Genomic DNA, 20,239 nt, shown 5'->3' on the forward strand with positions numbered 1-20,239 from the left:
AACTGGCCAACATGAAAATGTCCGTGTTTGCTGCCACTGATGTTGCGCAACAGTTTCCTGCGACTATAGAAGTAAATTGTGTTTTTCAGCGGGGAGAGACGGGCTCTGACGGAGCTTGTCAATCAAAATCATGCTCGTAAACTACTGTGGGTGAGAGCAGTGTGCTCTTTGGCTGAGAGATCAGCTTGGATATGAGGAGAAGATGTGAGATGACAGAGGCATAGGGAGATGCTGCAAGTCAGAAAAGTTCAGGCAGCTCATGCTCCAACTGAGGATGTGTCGTGGTAGTTCAGAGAGATAGAGCAGTGTGATCATGAGAAAAGATGACAGAGAGGATCCGAGGATGGAGTGCCAGAGATGAACGTGAAAAAGTACATTTTGTCTGTGTTTTTTAGATCAAACACAGGAAAAGAGACATAAAAGAAGAGATCCACTCTTCTACGGTAGTTTTGGTGTTTACATGGTCAAAGAAAACAATATCATTTGGGTCCTGAAAGATCATTCAAAATGCTCTGAAAATGGATGGCAGCCAATGAGTTAATTGTGTTAATTTTCATAACACATTAATTTGCGTTATGTGCTGTTAAAAAAACAGCACATTACCCTGTCTTTAATGAGGACGAAAAGAAAGTTGACTGCAACTAACAGTGCTGTCACACTGGCCATTTGAACCGTGCTGTTCTCAAGCATGATTGCCCCCCCTCCAGCATAAGGGGCTGTTCACAGGACAACAGTTTTAGGGTGAAACACAAAAGTTTTGTTGCGTTTCAGCCTTGCTTTAACACAGAAATGGCATTTTAGCTGACCTAAACGCAAACTTTTAACGGCCTCCAGAGTTGGATTTTTCTGAAACCGTTGCCATGTGAACAGTTGGCAAGCTGACGTTTTCAGTGGAAATGATGAGGTCACACTCCACTTTGCGAGAGCGCATACAACAGTACAACAGTATCTTTGTTACGATCGTTGTGAACTACCATGTTGTGCTTGTGCTGCTCAATCTGCTGAATCTGATGACTGTCTTCCAACAAAATGTGCATCTGTTGCTCTACTTTTTAACTTAGTATTCATCAATACACCAGATGATCCCAACTATGGCCCAACTATACTTCAGTGGAGATCTACCAAAAGCTGTGTGGACAAGACAGTTATAGCACCACCTGCAGGCCTGGAATACTAACTACAGCATTTTAAGTCCCTCAGCATTTCCGTGTAAATGTAGATTTCTGCGCAGCGTTTTCAGAAACGTTGTCGGGGCCTTAGTGACTTATGCTTATCTAGACTTGTTTCGGTCTGACACAGCCCTTCGTGCTATTGTTTGAAACAATTGTCAAGAGAAGTGTTTGCAGCGATCATACTTAATGGATCATACCTCATGTCTGCATGCTTGTGTTGTGCATGAAGTGAACTAGGCCTACCTCCCTTAAACGTGCCAGAGCAGAGAAGTGAAACTGTGCTAAAGCACAGCACTCTTGTGGTCACACTGGCCAAACGGATTTTAGGGCTGGGTCCCCACTGTGACCTGGTCCTAGACCTATGAACTTCCTCACTGCTGAAAACGTCCCCCGTTCAGAGCTTTTGGTTATGCACTTAACATTTTCATTTTTGTAACTGGTTTGTGAACAACTCTTTCAAAGCCAGAGTTTTGGTATTTTGGCAACCCCTTTTCTTGGAGCTTGCAGTGACCACTTTTCATCACAGGGTGGGGGGTGAGGTGTGCGTGTGTAAAGAATCAGCAAACCTTAAGTAAGCGGCTAGCTAAGCTCTAGCTTGGTAATTTAAGTGTGTTTGATATTTGGAGTAACTTTGTGCAGATACAGCTGGGATGCTAATCTGCCGGCAGAATCAGGCCACTGTGTGTCTTATTCTTCACCCGGCATCTTGACTTAGAGCGCAAGTGTCATGTTTATTTTGCACCCTGTGCACTCGCAGTTTAAGTGTCCAATGTTCTCTTTGTGGGAGACCTGAACTTCAGCCCACATTAGTGCCAGTGAGTGTTTTAGTGAGGTCAGATGCAAAGGTAACACTTTGCCGTCTCAGACCAGTGTGCAGTAGAGTCTGTGACCATGGACTTTTATTTATTTGGTGGGTGCAGATGGGCATTAGAGCATAGGAGTAGCATCCCACTGCATTTTACGCCGAGAGATGAGCAGCAGTGCTCCCACTCGTAAAAAAATGTGTGTTTGTGCTGATTCAGTGTTTTAATGTGAACAGAAAGCTTTGGGACACAGATAGATATTACCCCTTTGTCTTAACATGACACTGCTTTTGGTGTGAGGCTGATCTTTGGCTGCCAGAGGACAAGGATATGGTCTCTCCACTTTCTCTTCATACACCTGCTTCACATGAACCCAGCATACACGGGCCAAAAACGTCAGAAACATCACCAAGCTCTTCATAAAACACATTTTGTTGCTAGAACACACACACACACACATTCATACATGGGTTGCAAAGGCAAATGTATTTGGACCAGGGTGTACTTCATACAGTAAAAAGCACAGGAGCCTTCATGATGTCCTTCAGAGAAATCCAAGGCTGAACAAGTCTTAGGCTCTGTGTTCACTAACTAGGGCTGCACGATTATCGCAATCGCAATCGCAATTGCAATCGCAATGTCAGCACATGCAATTCAGATTTTTCTCCATGATAACCAAGCAAGTCTGTAGACTCATCATGACACAATTTTTTTATTAAATCGCAAGCACAATCGCAATCGCAATATTGTCCACCTAATCGCAAATCGCACCTTTTCCCCAAATCATGCAGCACTATCACTAGCCCAGCATTTTATCTACTGACAGTTCTTACAACCTCGATTTCAGAGCTTCTCTTTGATACTTTAAGGCAAAGCCACAAAGGTTGCATCCATAGACTTGAGCTTACCTAATTGACCAGTTAAACTGTTTGAAAAAGGCTCTTTTTTATGAAATTGCAGTTGACAGAGTATAGAATAAGAACTTTTGATGCTTACCAAAATAGGGATTTCTGTGTCCTTATAATGCACTGGATGGAGAGCTCAGAGGTCAGCAGTCAGTTCCAAAATCTCTCTTAAGACACACCTTGGCCCCGCCCTAATTGGAAAATACCATTAGGTGAAATGAAAACACACTCAAAACCAGGCATAAAAACATGTCTTAAGTGTGAAATCAAAACATAGGCACAATGATATAATGCACAAAGCCAAATAAAACTGACCAAAAGGATTAACTTCCTTGTTAGCGGGAACAAGCTAACAAGCTCCACACTGACCAGCCGCAAAGTGGACTCACTTTGAGTAATGTCACTGCTGCAAGGAATATGATTCACGTGAAAAGGCTTTTACGTCAAGAAAATGTTAAAACAACTACTAGAAATTGTGTTGTGGTATTAGCTGCGACTTAAAATTGTAAAATTGTATCCTAAAGAAATCTCTTTCACATTATTGTTGACAAAGTTGATAAAAGAACTTCCACTTTTATTTTACTTGGTCAGAGTTGGGGAAACATTGATGATGTTAATGATTCTAAAGACTTGAAAGCAAGGCAACTGGACTATGTATATTCTTCACCTTTCATCCAAGGAGCTTCATCAATGTTAATGATGTTAAAAAAGGTTACGAGTTCCAACTGATAGAAATTGTGAGCCATTTTGTGCTGTGGATGGTTAGAGTTGAAAACTTCTAACTGCATTGGTTTTTATATTTAAGGAAGAAAAAAAATATCATAAGCATGAACTTATGAGGGCTGTTATGTCAACTCTGTACCATTTAGACTAAAGTGCATATTTTCATGCTGTGAGATAACACAGCCACACATCAAGCTAGCTAAGAGGCCTGTGTTTAAGTTAGCATAGCATGTTAAACATAACAGCCCTTTGGTGAAACTCAAATATTTATAAAGGAAGAGAACAGAGGCAATATCCCTAATCACACTGGTTATTTCTTCTAATGAACTTCTTATATTCATTTTTATGTATGTAACAGGTACCTTTTGTTTGTCTCGTGTCCTCTGCTGCAGTGCTTGAGTTCAATTTCCAAAACTAGGAACTGCCAAACAGAACAGCAGTCTGCCATTGGCTTATGAGGAGGTGTCCCAAGTGGAAGGTACCATATAAGCGAGAGGGGGAGGGGTGTTTTCACTGATAAAACAAGAAATGTTGGTGTGTTTTTAGTTTGAGAAGAAACTTTTCGTAAATGTACTTGAGAGATGTTTTTCTAACCTCGCTGCATGCGCTCAGATCACCTGCACACCAAGTCAGAGTTTTAGGTGAGTTAACTGATTACAAATCATTTATCCTTCACTCTTGGTATGAGCCTGCTGCTATTTAAGAGGTGACTGCATGTCCCCAGTGTTGTTGCTGATTTGAGAGCATACTGAACTGTGAAAGCCAAAGTGGCCAAACTCTGGTTTCTGACACTTCTGTTTGACATTTTCTGTTTTCTGGTGAGTATTACTTTTCCTTCTTTGTCCCCCAGGCCTGCACTATTCATTTTTTTCTTTTTCAGTAAAATAAGTACACTTGGATTTAGGGCTGAACGATTTTGGAAAATAATCTTATTACGATTGTTTTGGACCAATATTGTGATTTTGATTTAGCATGCAATTTTCTTTTTTCTTTTTGTTGTGGGGTGGGGGGTGGGGGTTATCTTCTACATTATTCACTTAACTTAAGCAATAAACCGTTCGATCGTATGACCAACACAACAAAGCATAGTGTAACATACAAACAGTTTTTTCCTGTATGCTAGGCCTACATGTCATGTTTACAAATAACACTAGTGCTGCACGATTTGGGGAAAAGGTGTGATTTGCAATTAGGTGGACAATATTGCGATTGCGATTGTGCTTGCGATTTAATAAAAAAAAGTTGTGTCATGATGAGTCTACAGACTTGCTTGGTTATCATGGAGAAAATCTGAATTGCATGTGCTGACATTGCGATTGCGATTGGGATTGCCATAACCTCTTTTGCAATTACGTAATTGCATGTGCTGACATTGCGATTGCGATAATTGTGCAGCCTTAAATAACATATACCTTTATTTAACTATTACAATCACCGTAGAATATTGACTGATTGATTTAACTTTAGGCCTTATAGACCTGTAATACAATTATCATTAATTAACTTAAATAAAATCAGAGAAAGGAACAAAGCACTGCAGAACAACAGGCCTATTATGAACTATAAGATATATAATAGATATGAATCCTCTCGTCTATGGATCTCACATAAAATACAGTGCAGAAATGTAAATAAGACCAAACCTCTGGCTCAACCACTGAAATATGTCAACAAATGGAATGCATTTTTTTATAAAATGAAAAAGAAACACTGTGTGAACATAAATTAAAAAAATAATTGTGTAAAAATCTTACTGATCTCTCATTAGTAACAAAACACAAACTAAAGTAAATTCACTTTAATTTTTTTTTTTTTTTTTTTTTTTAAATTGCAGCCTTTGCGATTTGAAAATTGCATTCTATAACATTGCGGTGTTGGTTTAAATTCGATTTTTTTGTTCAGCCCTACTTGGATTGCAGCTTAGATTTTGGCCTTATTTTTGAACCATATGAACAAGGTCATCCTTGCATGATCACTGAGAGAAAAAAAAAAAAAATCAAGTGAAAGGTTGTTTCAATCACTCAGTTAGGATGTTGTTGCAAACTGTGGACTTTCCCAAAGATAATTACTATAACGACAAATTTCACTCCCAGAGAGCAATTTTCAATTCTATGGTAGAAGTACTTAGTTTTGTTTCTGTAGTTTGGAATTTTTCTGCTTTTTTTTCATTACCATGCCAGTAGTACATTTTTTTTATCAACAGCAGGCATCCATGTAAAGCAAAAATCCCCCCTGAAAAAACTCAAACTGAATAAAATTAACAGTTAGAATAAAAACAACTATAATGTGCAGGTAGCTGTTGAATTTAGCATATTTTTTCCTAGTGTACTGCCAGTTTTTTTTTTTTATTCTTTATTTTTATTTATGACAGCTGCGGGTTGATGTCAGAATTACTAAGAAGTTTTTGCAGTTATTTTGTGCTGCAGTTGTCTGACTCACTGTTCTCTGAGCTGCTGACCGTGATCTAAGCACACTGAGCTCCTCCAAAGCCTGCCTCCCTTCTGTTAGAAGGAGAGACACAAGGGCATTAGGCCCTGGCCTGACCAAAGCAGTAGATGTTGAGCATAAGGCATCCATCACTGTGGGTTGTAATTATCATCATCATCACCACCATTCTCATCATCCTTTCATTGGTAGACAGGAGACACTCTTTATGGTGTCTAGAGGGGTAAAAAGGGCCCTGTCTGGCTCCAAACCTGCACAGGAGTGTGTCAGTCATCGTGCTGTAAGATAGCTGCTGGTTTTACATAACACGCCGCTGCACAGTGGGAGGACACTCTGTAATATTTTCTAACAAACGATCAAAAGTGGTTAGTATCGATCTCTGGGCATCTTTGTGACTTGTCAGAGCTTGTTCTTATTTCTTTTCCCCAAATGCCTCTGCTTTCTATCTGCTATTTTCTTTGTGTGTGGCTCTAAATATAATTCTGTGTATTCTTTACTCCCTCCCCTTTTATTTTTCCTCGCTGTTATTCCTGGGGGGCTTTTTTCTCGTCTACCGAGGCTCTGTTTGTGCTCTACCCTCCTCACAGTTCTGAGTATTTCTGCATGAATATTTCATGGACGCGCACACATCGCCCATCCGTATTCTCCTGTGCACTACTTCACTGACAAACCCTGTGAGTGCACACAGCACTGAAGTATTCTGAGTGTAAAGTGTCTTAAATGACATGTCACACACAAACCGGCTGTTTATGGAAGGAGACGTGACCAAAAGGATTCCAATAGATCGTGTTGTATCTGACATCCCAAGCTGCCAATCTCTCTCTATCTCAACCTCTCTCTTGAGCTTATCTCCACTGATATGGAGGATATTTTAGAAGAAAAGGTTCATCTTTAAATGAATGCACTCTCCAATATCACCCGCTCATGCCCCACAGGGCAGGATACTCAGAGATCCTCAGTTGTCTCCCCTCTGCAGTAGCTAATGCTTACAGCGTTTGCCCCTGGTTATCCAGGTGCTTCAGCAATGGAAGGTCAATAATGATGCTGCAGCTAAGGAGCTGCTTATCTTTTTAATACCAATTGATTCATCTTAACGACACACACTCAGTTTTGTGTCGAGGTTTTGGTCAGGCTTCTGTTAATGTGTATTAACTGTGCAAAAGCTGTTCAGGCCCACCACCATGTTCTCACCAAAACTGAGTATTGACCCTGCTCTTCATATTTTGGTGATGGAGGGTATTATTAAGCAACTAGAGAAGCACTCAGAGAGCACAGACCTCCACCAAGCATATTGTGTTTGTCACCAACACTTTAGTCCTACTTTAATGTTATACTCCCTTTCAGCAGACTGTCTGCTACAATTTTGTGTTAGTTGCAGGTTTGTATGATAATTTGTTACCTGACAGTGTTGAAAATTATGATGACCCAGTACATATTTCATATTCTGGATCTTAGTATCCAGAATATTTCCAGGATCTGTATCATACTCGTACATCTGTCAGAAATTATGGTGACCTTGTCTTGTTTTGTTTTGCAAAGCAATTCGACCATTTATCGTGGAGATATATACACATATGGTGAAAACGGCCCTATCTCAAAATGATAAAGAATCCTCTAAAAAAAATTCTGGATCCAGACGGTGATCCGGATCACCTCCAAAATTTAATCACTTCTTACCTTTACCATTTTGAACATTTCCTGAAAATTTCATCAATATCTAACACGCAAACTATCTAACATGCTAAACCTTGCTATGACGCTGTAGCCCTCAACAGTGTGCCACAGTGCAGCCTTGATGACAAAGTCACGTGCCTAAAAAAGGTTCTTGGTACAGTGTACAGTCTAATCCTAGATATGTGCTTTGGTTATCATCTCTCAGCAAAAGCTAAATTAAGAGGCAAACTTTGTCCTTTCTTCAGTAAACTGTAGCTTGCGTGTTGTTTCCCCTGACACTGCCTCATTGAATGGGCTGAGCTGACTGCCGTTGTTGCTCTGTACAATTACCTGTAACTCATATAAACCCAAACAAACCCCCCCCCCAAAAAAAAAAAAATAAAAAAAAATGTCTAAGGTGATAAAGGATAAGACATTTCCTCAGCTTGGTGGGTCCCCTGGTAGTTCAAGTCTACAGCTGCCTAACTACAGGCTGGTCCAAGCTTGAGCGACTGTTTTCAGTCTACTCTTGAAATTAGGAAGGAAGTCTGACTGTGACACCTCCCATAGTAATTTAAGGGACTTTAGCTGTATTCTGGAAGTATTACATTCTGTTAAGGCAATAAACAAGATTTCTGACAGGGGTTTGAAATGTTTAGACTTAAGAATTTTTAAATACACTGCAAGAAAATTAAATCTTATCAAGTGTTTTTATCTTATTTTAAGCCAAAGTTGTCATGTTATACTCAATATAAGCCACATTCAACTGGTCAGTCAGAAAAAATGTCTTATTTAAGTTATTCAAAGACAAAATGAGGTCTGAATTGCTTGTAACCAGTAAAAAAAAAAATGGAATAAAAAAAGTTTGCTTAAAACTAGAGATTTTTCTAACTTGTTACATGCAATTTAGACCTCATTTTGTCTTTGAACAACTTGAAATAAGACATTTTTCTGGACTGGTCAGGTGAATGTGGCTCATATCAAGTCAAAAAATACATTTTCTACTGAAAATAAGACAAACACTTGATAAGGTTTCAGTTTTTTGCAGTGTAGAATCATAAACTTGATAAATGTGTGGAAAAGGTTACTGTGTGAAAAGGTTTAAACACCCAAACTGCTTGGTAACATGGATGTGATGTCAATGTATGGTGGATAAGTTTAATGTAAACGTGTAATATAAAGAAGACCCTAGACCTGAACCAACAGGGTCATATCGTGACTATTTTGGCTTTCATCGTTGATGGCCTGGAACACTGAACAGACTTGGTCAGCTAGCTTCCAGATTGGCGCTGAAACTGTTGTTCATGTGGCGTGCTGTAGAGAAACAGCTGATCAGTTTAACTTTTTCACTGACAGGGAGTTCATGACCGCTGCGTGAGAGAGTGGGTCTGTAAATTGTGCTAAAACCAAGAATGTGTCAAAACCCAGACGTAACATCTAAAAAAATTAGGTAAAGAAAAACACAGTGTCTGCCAAGGATACTTCTCTGCTTTGCTCTCCCCACACTGCTGAGTAAATACTTAAGTTACTTAAAGCCTCATAAATCTGAGCGAGCAGAGGAGGCCAACTTGGAGGCTTGTTGTCATTCCTTGTTTCCTGACTCATTGTAAAACAAGGTGATTAAAAGCCTGACGGTGCTGCTTCTGTTGCAGGGTGTGAGCACAGTGGGAAACACATTAGCTCTGCTGTCTGTCTAACAGGAGTGTTTGGCAGGCCTTTATCAGCACTGTGCGCTGAGTTGTGTGTATGCATGTGTGTGTAAGTGAATGTGCCTGTACAGATTGTACCAGAATCAGGAGTTTGCCGTGTTTGTGTCAATGCTTATAACTTTTAACATATGTCAGCGTGTGAAATGTCACTCAGAATAAATCTTTACCTCATCCAAACGTTCCCCAGCACTTCAATTATAGCTAAATGATGACATGATTTCATACAACCCAATATATGCTGAAGTTCGTACATTACTTATGACTGGTTGACTTCAGGGTTTCAACTCTTAGGCCTCCTGTGGATGGCAGCTGGAGGTGGTTGTGTGCAAAATTCAGTTTAAATTGGGCTAAAATTAAAACTGTAACACCTGCTACTGTCATTTTTAAGACAAGTTCTTTGTCCTTTATGATACCATGTTGTATATTTTCTGTTGCCAACAAACTGGTGTCAACACTGAGGCGGGAAGAGGCAGTTATCTGGCTGCTTTAGAGTGTTGTCTATATACTTTTGTTTAGATTGATGCAAATTAAAACCTTAAGCGCTTACCAGAACTCACAAAATAAACTCATAATAAAAATGGGAAAGTTTCAAAAACTTAAAAAAAATGGACATGTTTCAAATAAGCTTTCTTGTTAAAAAAAATACTTTCTCAATGTCTCTATAGCCGCGTTTCCACCAAGCAGACCGGTTTGGTTTGTCTTGGTACAGCGCCCATTTTGTGGCGTTTCCACTGACTAATCCCGGGACAGATCCCCCAAAACCGGGAGGAGCTGGCCTACTTTTTTGGGACCCTTCTGTATGGGTGCCAGACTAAACCGATCCGCTCTCGAAAGGTGGAGCTACACACTGCAGACTGTTGATTGGTCAAAGGAATCTTCACTTACCGTGTGACCGCGGCTGTATTTCTCTTGGCGGCACACAGACTTCTCTAAAACAAAGCTTGATCACACTTGTATCAAAGAGTTTCATGCCAATCACAGAGAGCATGAAATGCTGCATGTCTTCCATCTATGCCCTTTGTTTGCTGTGTCGTGTTTTTCTTCTTCGTTTTATTTATTAGCGAGGTAAACTGTGTCGTGCTGCTACAGCGTCACACTATTGTTTAACAGCTGGGGCTTGCAGCATCCAGAGAGGGCACAGTTTGCTGTGGAAACGCAACGGGATCAGGCTTAGCTGTACCAAACCGAGCCAAACCATACTGAACCGACCCGGGCTGCTTGGTTGAAATACGGCTTAAGTTTAGACCATTTTTAATGGTTATATTTCATGTTATGGGGCATCAAGTTGGTCCAGTGCATAGCACTGTGGCCTCACAGCAACAAGGTCACCTTTTCAAATCACGGCTTGGGCAAGGTGGGCCTTTCTGTGTGGAGTTTGCATGTACTCCTCGTGCATGCATGGGTTATCTCTAGGTACTACAGCTTCCTTCCACAGTCCAAAGTCATACTCATTAGGTTAAATGGTGATTCTAAGTTAGGTGTGAAAGGTTGTTTGCCTCTGTGATTGGCTAGTGATCAGTCCAGTCCACCCCTCTTCTTGCCCAAAGTCAGCTGGGATAGCTGACCCTGAACAGTATTAGAAGATAAGTGAATTATATTGTGTCTTTATTTGTGATGGAAAGTCACACCCCTTCTTTTAGCCACATTTGGGTAAAAGACATTTTCCTTCTCTCTACATATGTCGCCTGCTTTGGTCATCCTCCTATAGGGATGCACGATCCATTTTTTCTGGTCCCTATACCGATACCTGGGCTTTGGGTATCTACTGATAGCAATACTGATCACTTAGCAGTAATAGACATTAAACTTCTTGCCCTATGTGGGATAAGACTGGTAATGTTTTGAGTTAAAGACAAAAAACCTACTACATATGGAATTACTAAAGTTAGTATTTATTTAAACTATACATGTTTAAATGTTTATTACAGTAATTTGGTAAAAACAATGCTTCAGAATTAAAAAAAAATACTATTCAATTGTAAAATTTTGTATCCTGTAGACTTAATCAGGGTTTAGCCTCTGATTCAAGTTGGGAACGATCCTTATCCAGCGATACCCAATCCAGCTTTGAGGGGCTGTATCAGGGGGCCAATACCCTATACCAGGATCAGATCAGTGCATCCCGATCTTCCTGCTAAGAAACCCCTGAAATGTGAAAGCAAAAACAAAACTGCTCTGTAGAGTTCCTACAAAAACAAATAAAAAAAAGAGTCTCTATGAGGGAATCTAAATTTTGCAGTTGTGGTAATGTAACAGCAGTGATTTGTATCGGCATATCGACCTCACTCCTCGAGCATACACTGCTTCTTCCTGCGCTATTGCTGTTGTGCTTGCTGTTGCAGAGTCAAAATGTCAAAGGTTATAAGAGCCACACACATCAACTCTTCTGTTGTTTGTTGCAAAAGCCCACACAAGCGTCTGTTTTCTTACCCAGAACAAGATGTCCAAACTCACCATTGGTTGCCATTTTTATTATTTATTTAAAAAACGTGTTTACTGTAGTCGGAGCTAATGTTTTATGCAAGCAACTATAAGAGGATAGGAAGAACAAATATCCAACATGGCAATATCATGTCGGTTAAAAGCTCTAAATGTTAGTTTCGATTATTTTTTGATGAATTGCCCAACCCCATGTAACGTTCCAAACTTTAAACATGAACAAGTCACTTTAAACAGTTCGTCACGTTTTACAAACTGAGACCAAATTATGATGTCCATAAATATGAACCCAGATAGAGTTGTGTTTGCAAAACAGACACACTTTAAGTTTAAACCCTGCTGAGAGGTAATGGACAGAATAAGACTTAAACCATGTTACTGTAAGTAAATTTCTAATGAATAACTGCCCTTTAGTCATTGAAACTATTTATGTATTTATTTTTGCCTTTTTTAGCTTTGCAGATGTGTATGTGGTACTCCAGCAGCAACCCTGTGTAGTGATAATAGAAAAAATGATTTATCAAAGATTGTGTTTTTACATTCAGTAAGAGCAACAGCTACATTGCTCTGATGTTGGCCTACTTTAGTTTCTATTGAAGTATGATGTTGCAGAAGTGCTATTTGTTCATCAAACAGGTCCATGGAGTTTCCTTCTGTTTGGTTGTCCTTCCATTAGAAAAAGCTCAGAGCTCATTGATCAAAAAAAAAAAAAAAAGGCCAGTATAGTTTTCTAGGGTTTTTTTGCCCTGGTCTCTGCACTGCTCTGGGTACTGTGGTTAGAAACTGAGAGACTGCAGATGTTCCACTGTGGCTGATTTTGTAATGTTGATTTCAAATGAATCCAAAACCGTACCTAAAAGACAATTAGCTGAAACAACATTGTATGAGACGTTTACATCTGGCATTGTCAATACAATTCAAATCCTATACCGTCTTTTGTACTGATCACTGACCTCTATTAAACTCTGGGAGAGCACTATTAATGTGTTCTAGACAAATAAAAATTGTCCCCAGAGCAACATCCAAATGAGCAAATTGATCAAACTAGGAACTTACAGTTTGCATTACTAAATGTACAGATTAAGATCCAAAACAACAAAACAAACATTACTTTGTTTTTCTGATAATCACCTGATGATTCATGGTCTTGTTTGAATCCCCACCAGTTTTTCCTGATAACTGAACATATGAGTACCTTAATTCTTGGGAAATGCACTGGAGATCAGTAAAGGAAGTTCATCACAGAAGGTGGAGTTGTTTTCCTGTGTGGATTTTTAAGACATTTGCCAGAGACCAGGAGCCTCTTTGTACTAAATCTGAAGTATTATTGCTGGCAGAATGAGACAGTTAATAATAGAAAAGCAAATAAAAAATTCCTTTTGTTGTTGAAAAATGTGAGACTTTTCCTTTACATTATGGTTAGTATTTTGGAGTGTAGCAAATCATGCTGCTATGGGATCCCAGGCAGATGTGCGTCTGTCGTTCAGAGCCCGTATGAAGCTCTTTTAATAGGAACATCTGTCAGAAAGCCCCGAAGCAGAGTCTGTTTCCTGCCCAAGGTCAGTGTTAGTAGATATAAAATGTGTTATTTTGGTTGGCCGTGTCAGGTAACTCTATCTTTTAAAATAACAGCAGGGTTGGCTGTTTAAAGAAAAGTGGTTTGAAACCTTGAGGGCAGTGGATCCAAATGTTTGTAATAGTTGATATTGTGATCTGGACTCTTCTCTTGGAGTGTAGGATGGACTCAGTTAAAGCTATTTCTGATTCTGATTCATGTAATAATATAGTTGGGTGTCCTTGGTGTGTGGCAGGGAAATGGCTTTTTTAGTTGGACCTCACAGAAACATTCCAGCTGTGGTGGGGAGAGACTGGTTCTGGTTCAGGAGAACTGATATGGACCTCGTAAGCTGTTGGACATGGATCAAACTGTGTTTGCAGAACTGCAATGTACATTCATCGGCCACTTTATTAGGCACACCTGTCCAACTGATCTTTAACTCAAATTTCTAATCAGCCAATGACATGGCAGCAACTCACTGCATTTAGGCATGTAGACATGGTCAAGACGATCTGCTGCAGTTCAAAGCGAGCATCAGAATGGGGAAGAAAGGTGATTTAAGAGACTTTGAACGTGGCATGGTTGTTGGTGCCAGACAGGCTGGTCTGAGTATTTTAGAAATCCCTGATCTACTGGGATTTTCATCCAAAACCATCTCTAGGGTTTACAGGGAATGGTCCCAAAAAGAGAAAATATCCAGTGAGCAGCAGTTCTGTGGGTCAAAATGCCTTGTTGATGTCAGAGGTCAGAGGAGAATGGACAGACTGGTTTGAGCTGATAGAAAGGCAACAGGAACTCAAATAACCACTGGTTACAACCGGGGTCTGCAGAAGAGCATCTCTGAACACACAACACGTCCAACCTTGAGGCAGATGGGCTACAGCAGCAGAAGACCACACCGGGTGACCCTCCTGTCAGCTCAGAACAGGAAACTGAGGCTACAATTCTCACAGGCTCACCAAAACTGGACGATAGAAGATTGGAAAAACGTTGCCTGGTCTGATGAGTCTGGATTTCTGCTCCACATTCAGATGGTAGGGTCAGAATTTGGCATCAACAACATGAAACATGGATCCATCCTGCCTTGTATCAACGGTTCAGGCTGCTGCTGGTGGTGTAATGGTGTGGGGGATATTTTCTTGGCTCACTTTGAGCCCCTTAGTACCAACTGAGCCTGGCTTAAAGTCCACAGCCTACCTGAGTATTGTTGCTGACCATGTCCATCCCTTTATGAGCACAGTGTACCCATCTTCTGATGGCTACTTCCAGCAGGATAACGCTCCATGTCCTAAAGCTGGAATCATCTCAGACTGGTTTCTTCAACATGACGATGAGTTCACTGTACTCAAATGTCCTCCACAGTCCCCAGATCTCAATCCAATAGAGCACCTTTGGGATGTGGTGGAACGGGAGATTCTCATCATGGATGTTCAGCCGACAAATCTGCAGCAACTGTGTGATACTATCATGTCAATATGGACCAAACTCTCTGAGGAATGTTTCCAGTACCTTGTTGAATCTATGCCACCAAGGATTAAGGCAGTTCTGAAGACAAAGGGAGGTCCAACCCGGTACTAGCAAGGTGTACCTAATAAAGTGGCCAGCGAGTGTATAAATCATAGTTTCAGTTTATCTTCTGACTACCTTGCCTCTTAAATCTTTAACATTCAAAATTGATTACTTTTTATCTTGAATGAGCCTCAGATGAAGAAAAACTGCAAATCCTCATTTAAGTAAAAGAAAATAGATTTTTTTTACCTGAATGAATAATCATTTCATTCAAAGACAAGTTAATTAATTGCTTAAAAAAAATCTTTGAAGTTCAAAAAACCCACAAAATTGAAATTGTTTGAACAACACAAACTTACAACTTCAGTGCAAGCCATAAAAAGAATCATTATTGCTCCCTTTAATCTTCTCTCCAGAGAAGTCTTTTATGGTCTTGCCATTAGCTATCGCAATTAGAGTCAAAGCACTTCATATTTCTCAATTTAGTTCACTAATATTGACCAATAAATCATGCGTTTTATATTGAGATAGGTGGTGTCTTTTTACTTGGCACTCTTTCAGCGTTAGAAACACAACAGCAGAAGTGTGAGAATTTATTGTGCATTTACCTGTTCTGAAGTCGGCTTCAACCATTGGTATGTCCCTCTGTTATAACCCAGCATGAGCGCCATGACAGAAGACACAGGGCTAAAATGATCAAAGTTAGTAAGTGAGTTTGTGAGCCTGGGTTTGAGGTGTGTAAAGTCCACATGATCAGAGGTGTGCATCTCGATGTGTGAACATTACCGATACTTTTCTGGTGAAAGATCTCTTTGCTGCTGCAGTGTTTACACTGAATCTGGCTCTGATGATGAGTTGGGCTTGAGGCTCGGTTTGGGTTTGACTTAAGGAAGTTTAAGCCCAGCTTCTTTATTAGAGGTAGTGGTAAATAAGCCAAACACATCATTTCTGAAGGCCTGTTGTGGCAAGGTAAAAACGAAAAAGTATCAGTTAAGCATTCCTGCAGTTCTTTTCTTTGTTACAACAGTTACATTTAAGATTTTTCCTTATTTCTGGTGAAACAGTCGGACACACGCTTCACATACACTTACCGAAACATCCATCACTCTTGTAGCCATCAAATACATGTTATTGTACGCTGGTTGTCACTTTTTGTTATCTTGAATTTGTACAGCCCTGTATTGTGCTTATTTATAATTAGTTTACATATTTCAATCGGTAGAGTAGCTGTTTGAGTTTCTGCTGCTTCTTGTGGCTTTCACCTCAGTCTTGTAACATCAGACCTGCAAAGCGTCTTTACTAATAAGTCAGCAGATAACACTTTTATTTTTCAGTATGTTTTTAGCAGCTGAAACGCTAGCTAGCTAATGATATGACCAATGAACTCGGTCATAGACAGATGCATTTCTCTTGTGAAACTTGACCTCAGCTGGATATAATTTTGAACTTAATATGTACTACTTTCTGAAATTAAGGACTTGTTTCAAGTTTAAGTGTAAATTTTAGAGTTTAATTTGCCTATGTGCCATGCAAGAAAGGAAGGCTGGTCATGTGTAACAACAGCCAAGGTTTGGGGCTTAGGGAAAAGTCACTTGCTAGAATACCATCAACACCATTATAACCAGGAAAAAGGTAGAGTAACAAATGAATACTGAAAAAAAAGAAAAAGAAGAAGAAGAATAAAAAAAAAAAGCTCAAATGAAGCTAAAACCACAAAAAAAATACAAAAGAAAAGTGAAAGTTTAACTGGACAGAAACATGTCTGACTGTGGCTGGCACTCAAACACAGGCGATGACACGAACCATTTGCTGCAGCCGGCGGAGACAATACTGAATCACTCTTCCTCATTGAGAGAGCTTTTCCTCACAGGACATAATTGATAACGTAAATAAAGAGCTGCACAGCCGCTCCAGAAGTTTGTCATGGCCTGTTTACACAAAGTTCAAATTCTGTTTTTCCTCTGATTTCCTGGATGTTACGCAGAAGCCTGAGAGAGGCATGCAGAGGTCGTCGAGCAGACGCACACACACAAACACACACCCGTATGCGGAGCACAGGACACGCTTGAGTTTGCACAAACAGAGGCTGCCTGTCCCTGAGTGGGATGTCCGTCCGCAGAGGGAGGTGCGGCTGAGAGGGGGGACAGAGGGGAGACGTGGGACAGAACACAGTGACAGCTCCACTGTCCCATGATCTCAGTGTTATACCTTCACACCAGCATCCACACTGTGCGTAAAATTAACCCTCACAACTTTGCAACACAACTAGTTTTCTACACTTACATGTTTGTGTTTTGCTAGATGTGATGTTACTTCCTATAGAATCGAAAAATACTGGAAACTGTTGAACCGAAAATAAAAGGTTAAGTAAAACATTCCACTGAAGTTGATAAAAGCCTAGAAATTGAATTTTGACAAAATAAATTGCGCCTTTCAAATTTAATATCACATCAACACAAACATTGATGTGTTTCCGTGGGGTGTATACTGGTTGAGGGACTATTTGATTCTGCTAGCTTGCTTTACAATCATCGTTTGCCTTGTCTTCTTGTAAACTCTCTCAGCTTAGACAGAGGATTCCTAAGTTGTCAGTGGCTTCAGGTCAAATGAGCAATTTTTCTTTCTTTTTCCTTTTCTTTTTTTTTTTCTTTTTAACACCAGCAGTTGGAGCAGCTTCTGGTGTGTGAACTCTGTATTCATTTTTCACTTGATGGCCATCCACTAACAGACTGAGCTTCATTCATTGTAACCATCGAGGGCCTGTGTCCATTAACAGCATTTTCAGTGCTTGCAAGGCCTGTGTCCTTGAAGGCAGAGCTGCTGCTACTTTTCTGTTAAGTTAACAAAAGTTTTTCTCAAGAAGTCTGTTTTGAAATCCTGTGTCTGACGTATATTTGTTTAGTTGGATGCGTTAAAACAATTGACATACAGTGTCTTGTAGTGTTTGGAGTAGCTCTAAGCCTGGAAATAGTATCCGTGAAAAACAAGGGGGTTAGTAGATAAAACATTTGAACCATTAAAACATTCAATAAAAACTATGAGTGTAATTTTTTTGATAAGTGTGATCAGTTTTTTCTTTTCTGCGTATGCATGGACCCCTTCAATACTTGTTGACAAAGCTGAATTCAAAAGTTCTGCTCCCCCTTGATAATAAATGGTTGAAATAAAAAAGGGACATGCGTGCTGGGGTAGTACTAAAGTTCAACCATTTTCAACCGAGAGCTCTGTGAACATAGCAACAAAGAGGTGATGCAGAGTGTACTTCTTGCACTGAGGCTCCAGACCACTGAAAATAGTGAGCTCCTCTCAGAAGGTGCTGCTAATATAAAATGAAAACATTGTTTGTGAACGCAGGCTCTAAATCCATAGCCCTCTTAAGCTAACTTGATATGAACTTTAAAAAAAATAGTGGAAAAATGAACAGAGGTCGCAACATAGAATTTCTTTTTCATCAAGAAAACTAAGCCTATGTAACAACCAGTCCTACGACTGTCATCCCATCCATCCCCACTACTGAGAGCCCACCTACCAAGACAGCTGAGTATGAGATAACCAAAATAGAACAAAAAAAAGTCCTAAAGTTTATTCTTTCAAACAGGAATGGTAAAAACAGTTTCCCTGGCTGAGGTACAACAACGGGCAGAATGCAATACACTGTTTGTACGCTCGGGAATTCAGTTGGAATATGATTGGTACTAGAGCATTTGTAAGCGGGTCAACACTATGATGTTAGGTCTCACCTCAGTGAAGCATTTTAAACACAAGCCGGCTAATATAAAAATGAAATTTTGAAATGTTTTATTTGTGTAATGTTTTAGTTTGAACAGTCAATGTCAATGTCAATGTCAGCTTTATTTACATAGCACATTTTAAACAACCAGTAGCCTTCCAAAGTGCTTTAACAGTAAAAAGGCAGAAACAATTAAAAACAATAAAAAACTGAAAAAGTAAAAACTTAAAACATTAAAAGAATAAAATAAATAATAAGTTGCAACCATTGCAAAAAAAATAAATAAAATAAAATAAAATAAAATACAAAATAGCCTGGAGCCTTTCCTCTTGGGTGTTTCCTTAATGCACCATCTTCATTTTGTGGATTTCTCTGTCAGAGCCTAAAGTTTTTGTCTCCTTAATCTCTCATGTGTCAGCCCCTGTTTTTCATAGCACTGGTCTGCTATTGGGAATGAAAAAGACTATTTCTGTGTGCTGTTGCTTCTTAATGATCAATCAGAGCCAAGTTCTTGATACAGCTGTGTAATCATTTGATGGCTTAATTTGCACTAAAGTAGTCCCAAAGTTGTCTCAGTTCTACAAACGTTTCTTTGTTCTCCCAATTCTGTCCCGATATGAAGGTTTCATTATATATTTTCAAACTAATAGGTTTCACTTTGTGGTACACAGGTTTTAAATCATAATGATGCCAACAAGGAGCTTTCTCTGAAATATTACATTTCTCCTGTAAAATGAATTTCTGCTCTGGCTGTTCAACTTTCAATTTTCCATTAGATGAAAAAGGATAATGCAAACAACAATCCCCCGTGGCGGACTGAATTGAAAAACTGCAGCAGCTCAGTTTCTCAGCTCTGATTCTGAGTGAGGTGCTGGAAACCTAGAGAAGAAAAACTCCACTTGGCCCACACAGCTGAAACTGTTGTGAGGCTTTTTGTTATTTTTCAATAAATCTGTGTGTGAAATATTGTGAAATTGACCAGAATAGTTTCTCACCATGTCCAGCTGACTCCATGCTGGCTTATATCTGCACCAATTTTCTGCTCTCAGAGAGCTTTGTGTCAAGATGAATCTAAACTGACAGAAGCCCAGCAGGATATTGATGTCTGGATCAACAACAATAAAAATCCATATGAATTGTTGCTGTACTCTTTTGACTCCCTAAATGGCTGCCTGTAAATCCCACAGTCCATTCCCACAAAGCTGAGGTATTCTGATTGATACTTGAAGAAGAAAGGTGAAATTTAAAAGCTCCCATATGTTTGATTCTGACTGAAAGCCTCCCTTTGGGAGAGTTTTTACCCAAAGCAGCTGTAGGGGGCGGTGAACTTTTTGATTTCTTCACACACCAAAATCATGTACTTGGCTGTTGTTACTGTCTATCAGAGTTTGAGAGGAGTGTTTGTCACCAGGTCACAGTAACAAAAGCAGCAGTTGTGTTCAGGGGCGGCCTGAGCAATGCTAAGCAAAATGCTATCGGCTTCTTGATGGGATTCAGGTCAAATTTAATTGGGGAATTACATGCTGATTGATTACTTTTAAGTCAAATAGAGTGTGTTACTGACAACATATCACAAAAGCTTGTCAGTTTTCT

The 20,239-nt window shown here is 39.7% G+C and overlaps 1 protein-coding gene and 1 long non-coding RNA gene across 2 annotated transcripts in view; one reads left to right on the top strand and one right to left on the bottom strand.

Annotated features, from left to right (window-relative positions):
* LOC141795027 (uncharacterized) overlaps window positions 1–4,021 on the bottom strand; it is a 60,019-nt gene extending 55,998 nt beyond the window's left edge. Inside the window, exons 1-2 of the long non-coding RNA XR_012598572.1 lie at window positions 3,966–4,021; window positions 2,972–3,071 (exon numbers count right to left, since the gene is read on the bottom strand). This is a non-coding gene — a long non-coding RNA (uncharacterized LOC141795027). The remainder of the gene's footprint in view (window positions 1–2,971; window positions 3,072–3,965) is intronic.
* The window catches only part of adgra1b (adhesion G protein-coupled receptor A1b), a 341,543-nt gene that overhangs the window by 8,182 nt on the left and 313,122 nt on the right, over window positions 1–20,239 (top strand). The window lies entirely within an intron of this gene.

The sequence above is a fragment of the Halichoeres trimaculatus genome, unplaced genomic scaffold (genome assembly GCF_033239565.1).
Source record: "Halichoeres trimaculatus isolate MK-OKI-2021-1 unplaced genomic scaffold, fHalTri1.1 fHalTri1_scaffold_8, whole genome shotgun sequence".
Lineage (NCBI taxonomy): Eukaryota > Metazoa > Chordata > Actinopteri > Labriformes > Labridae > Halichoeres > Halichoeres trimaculatus.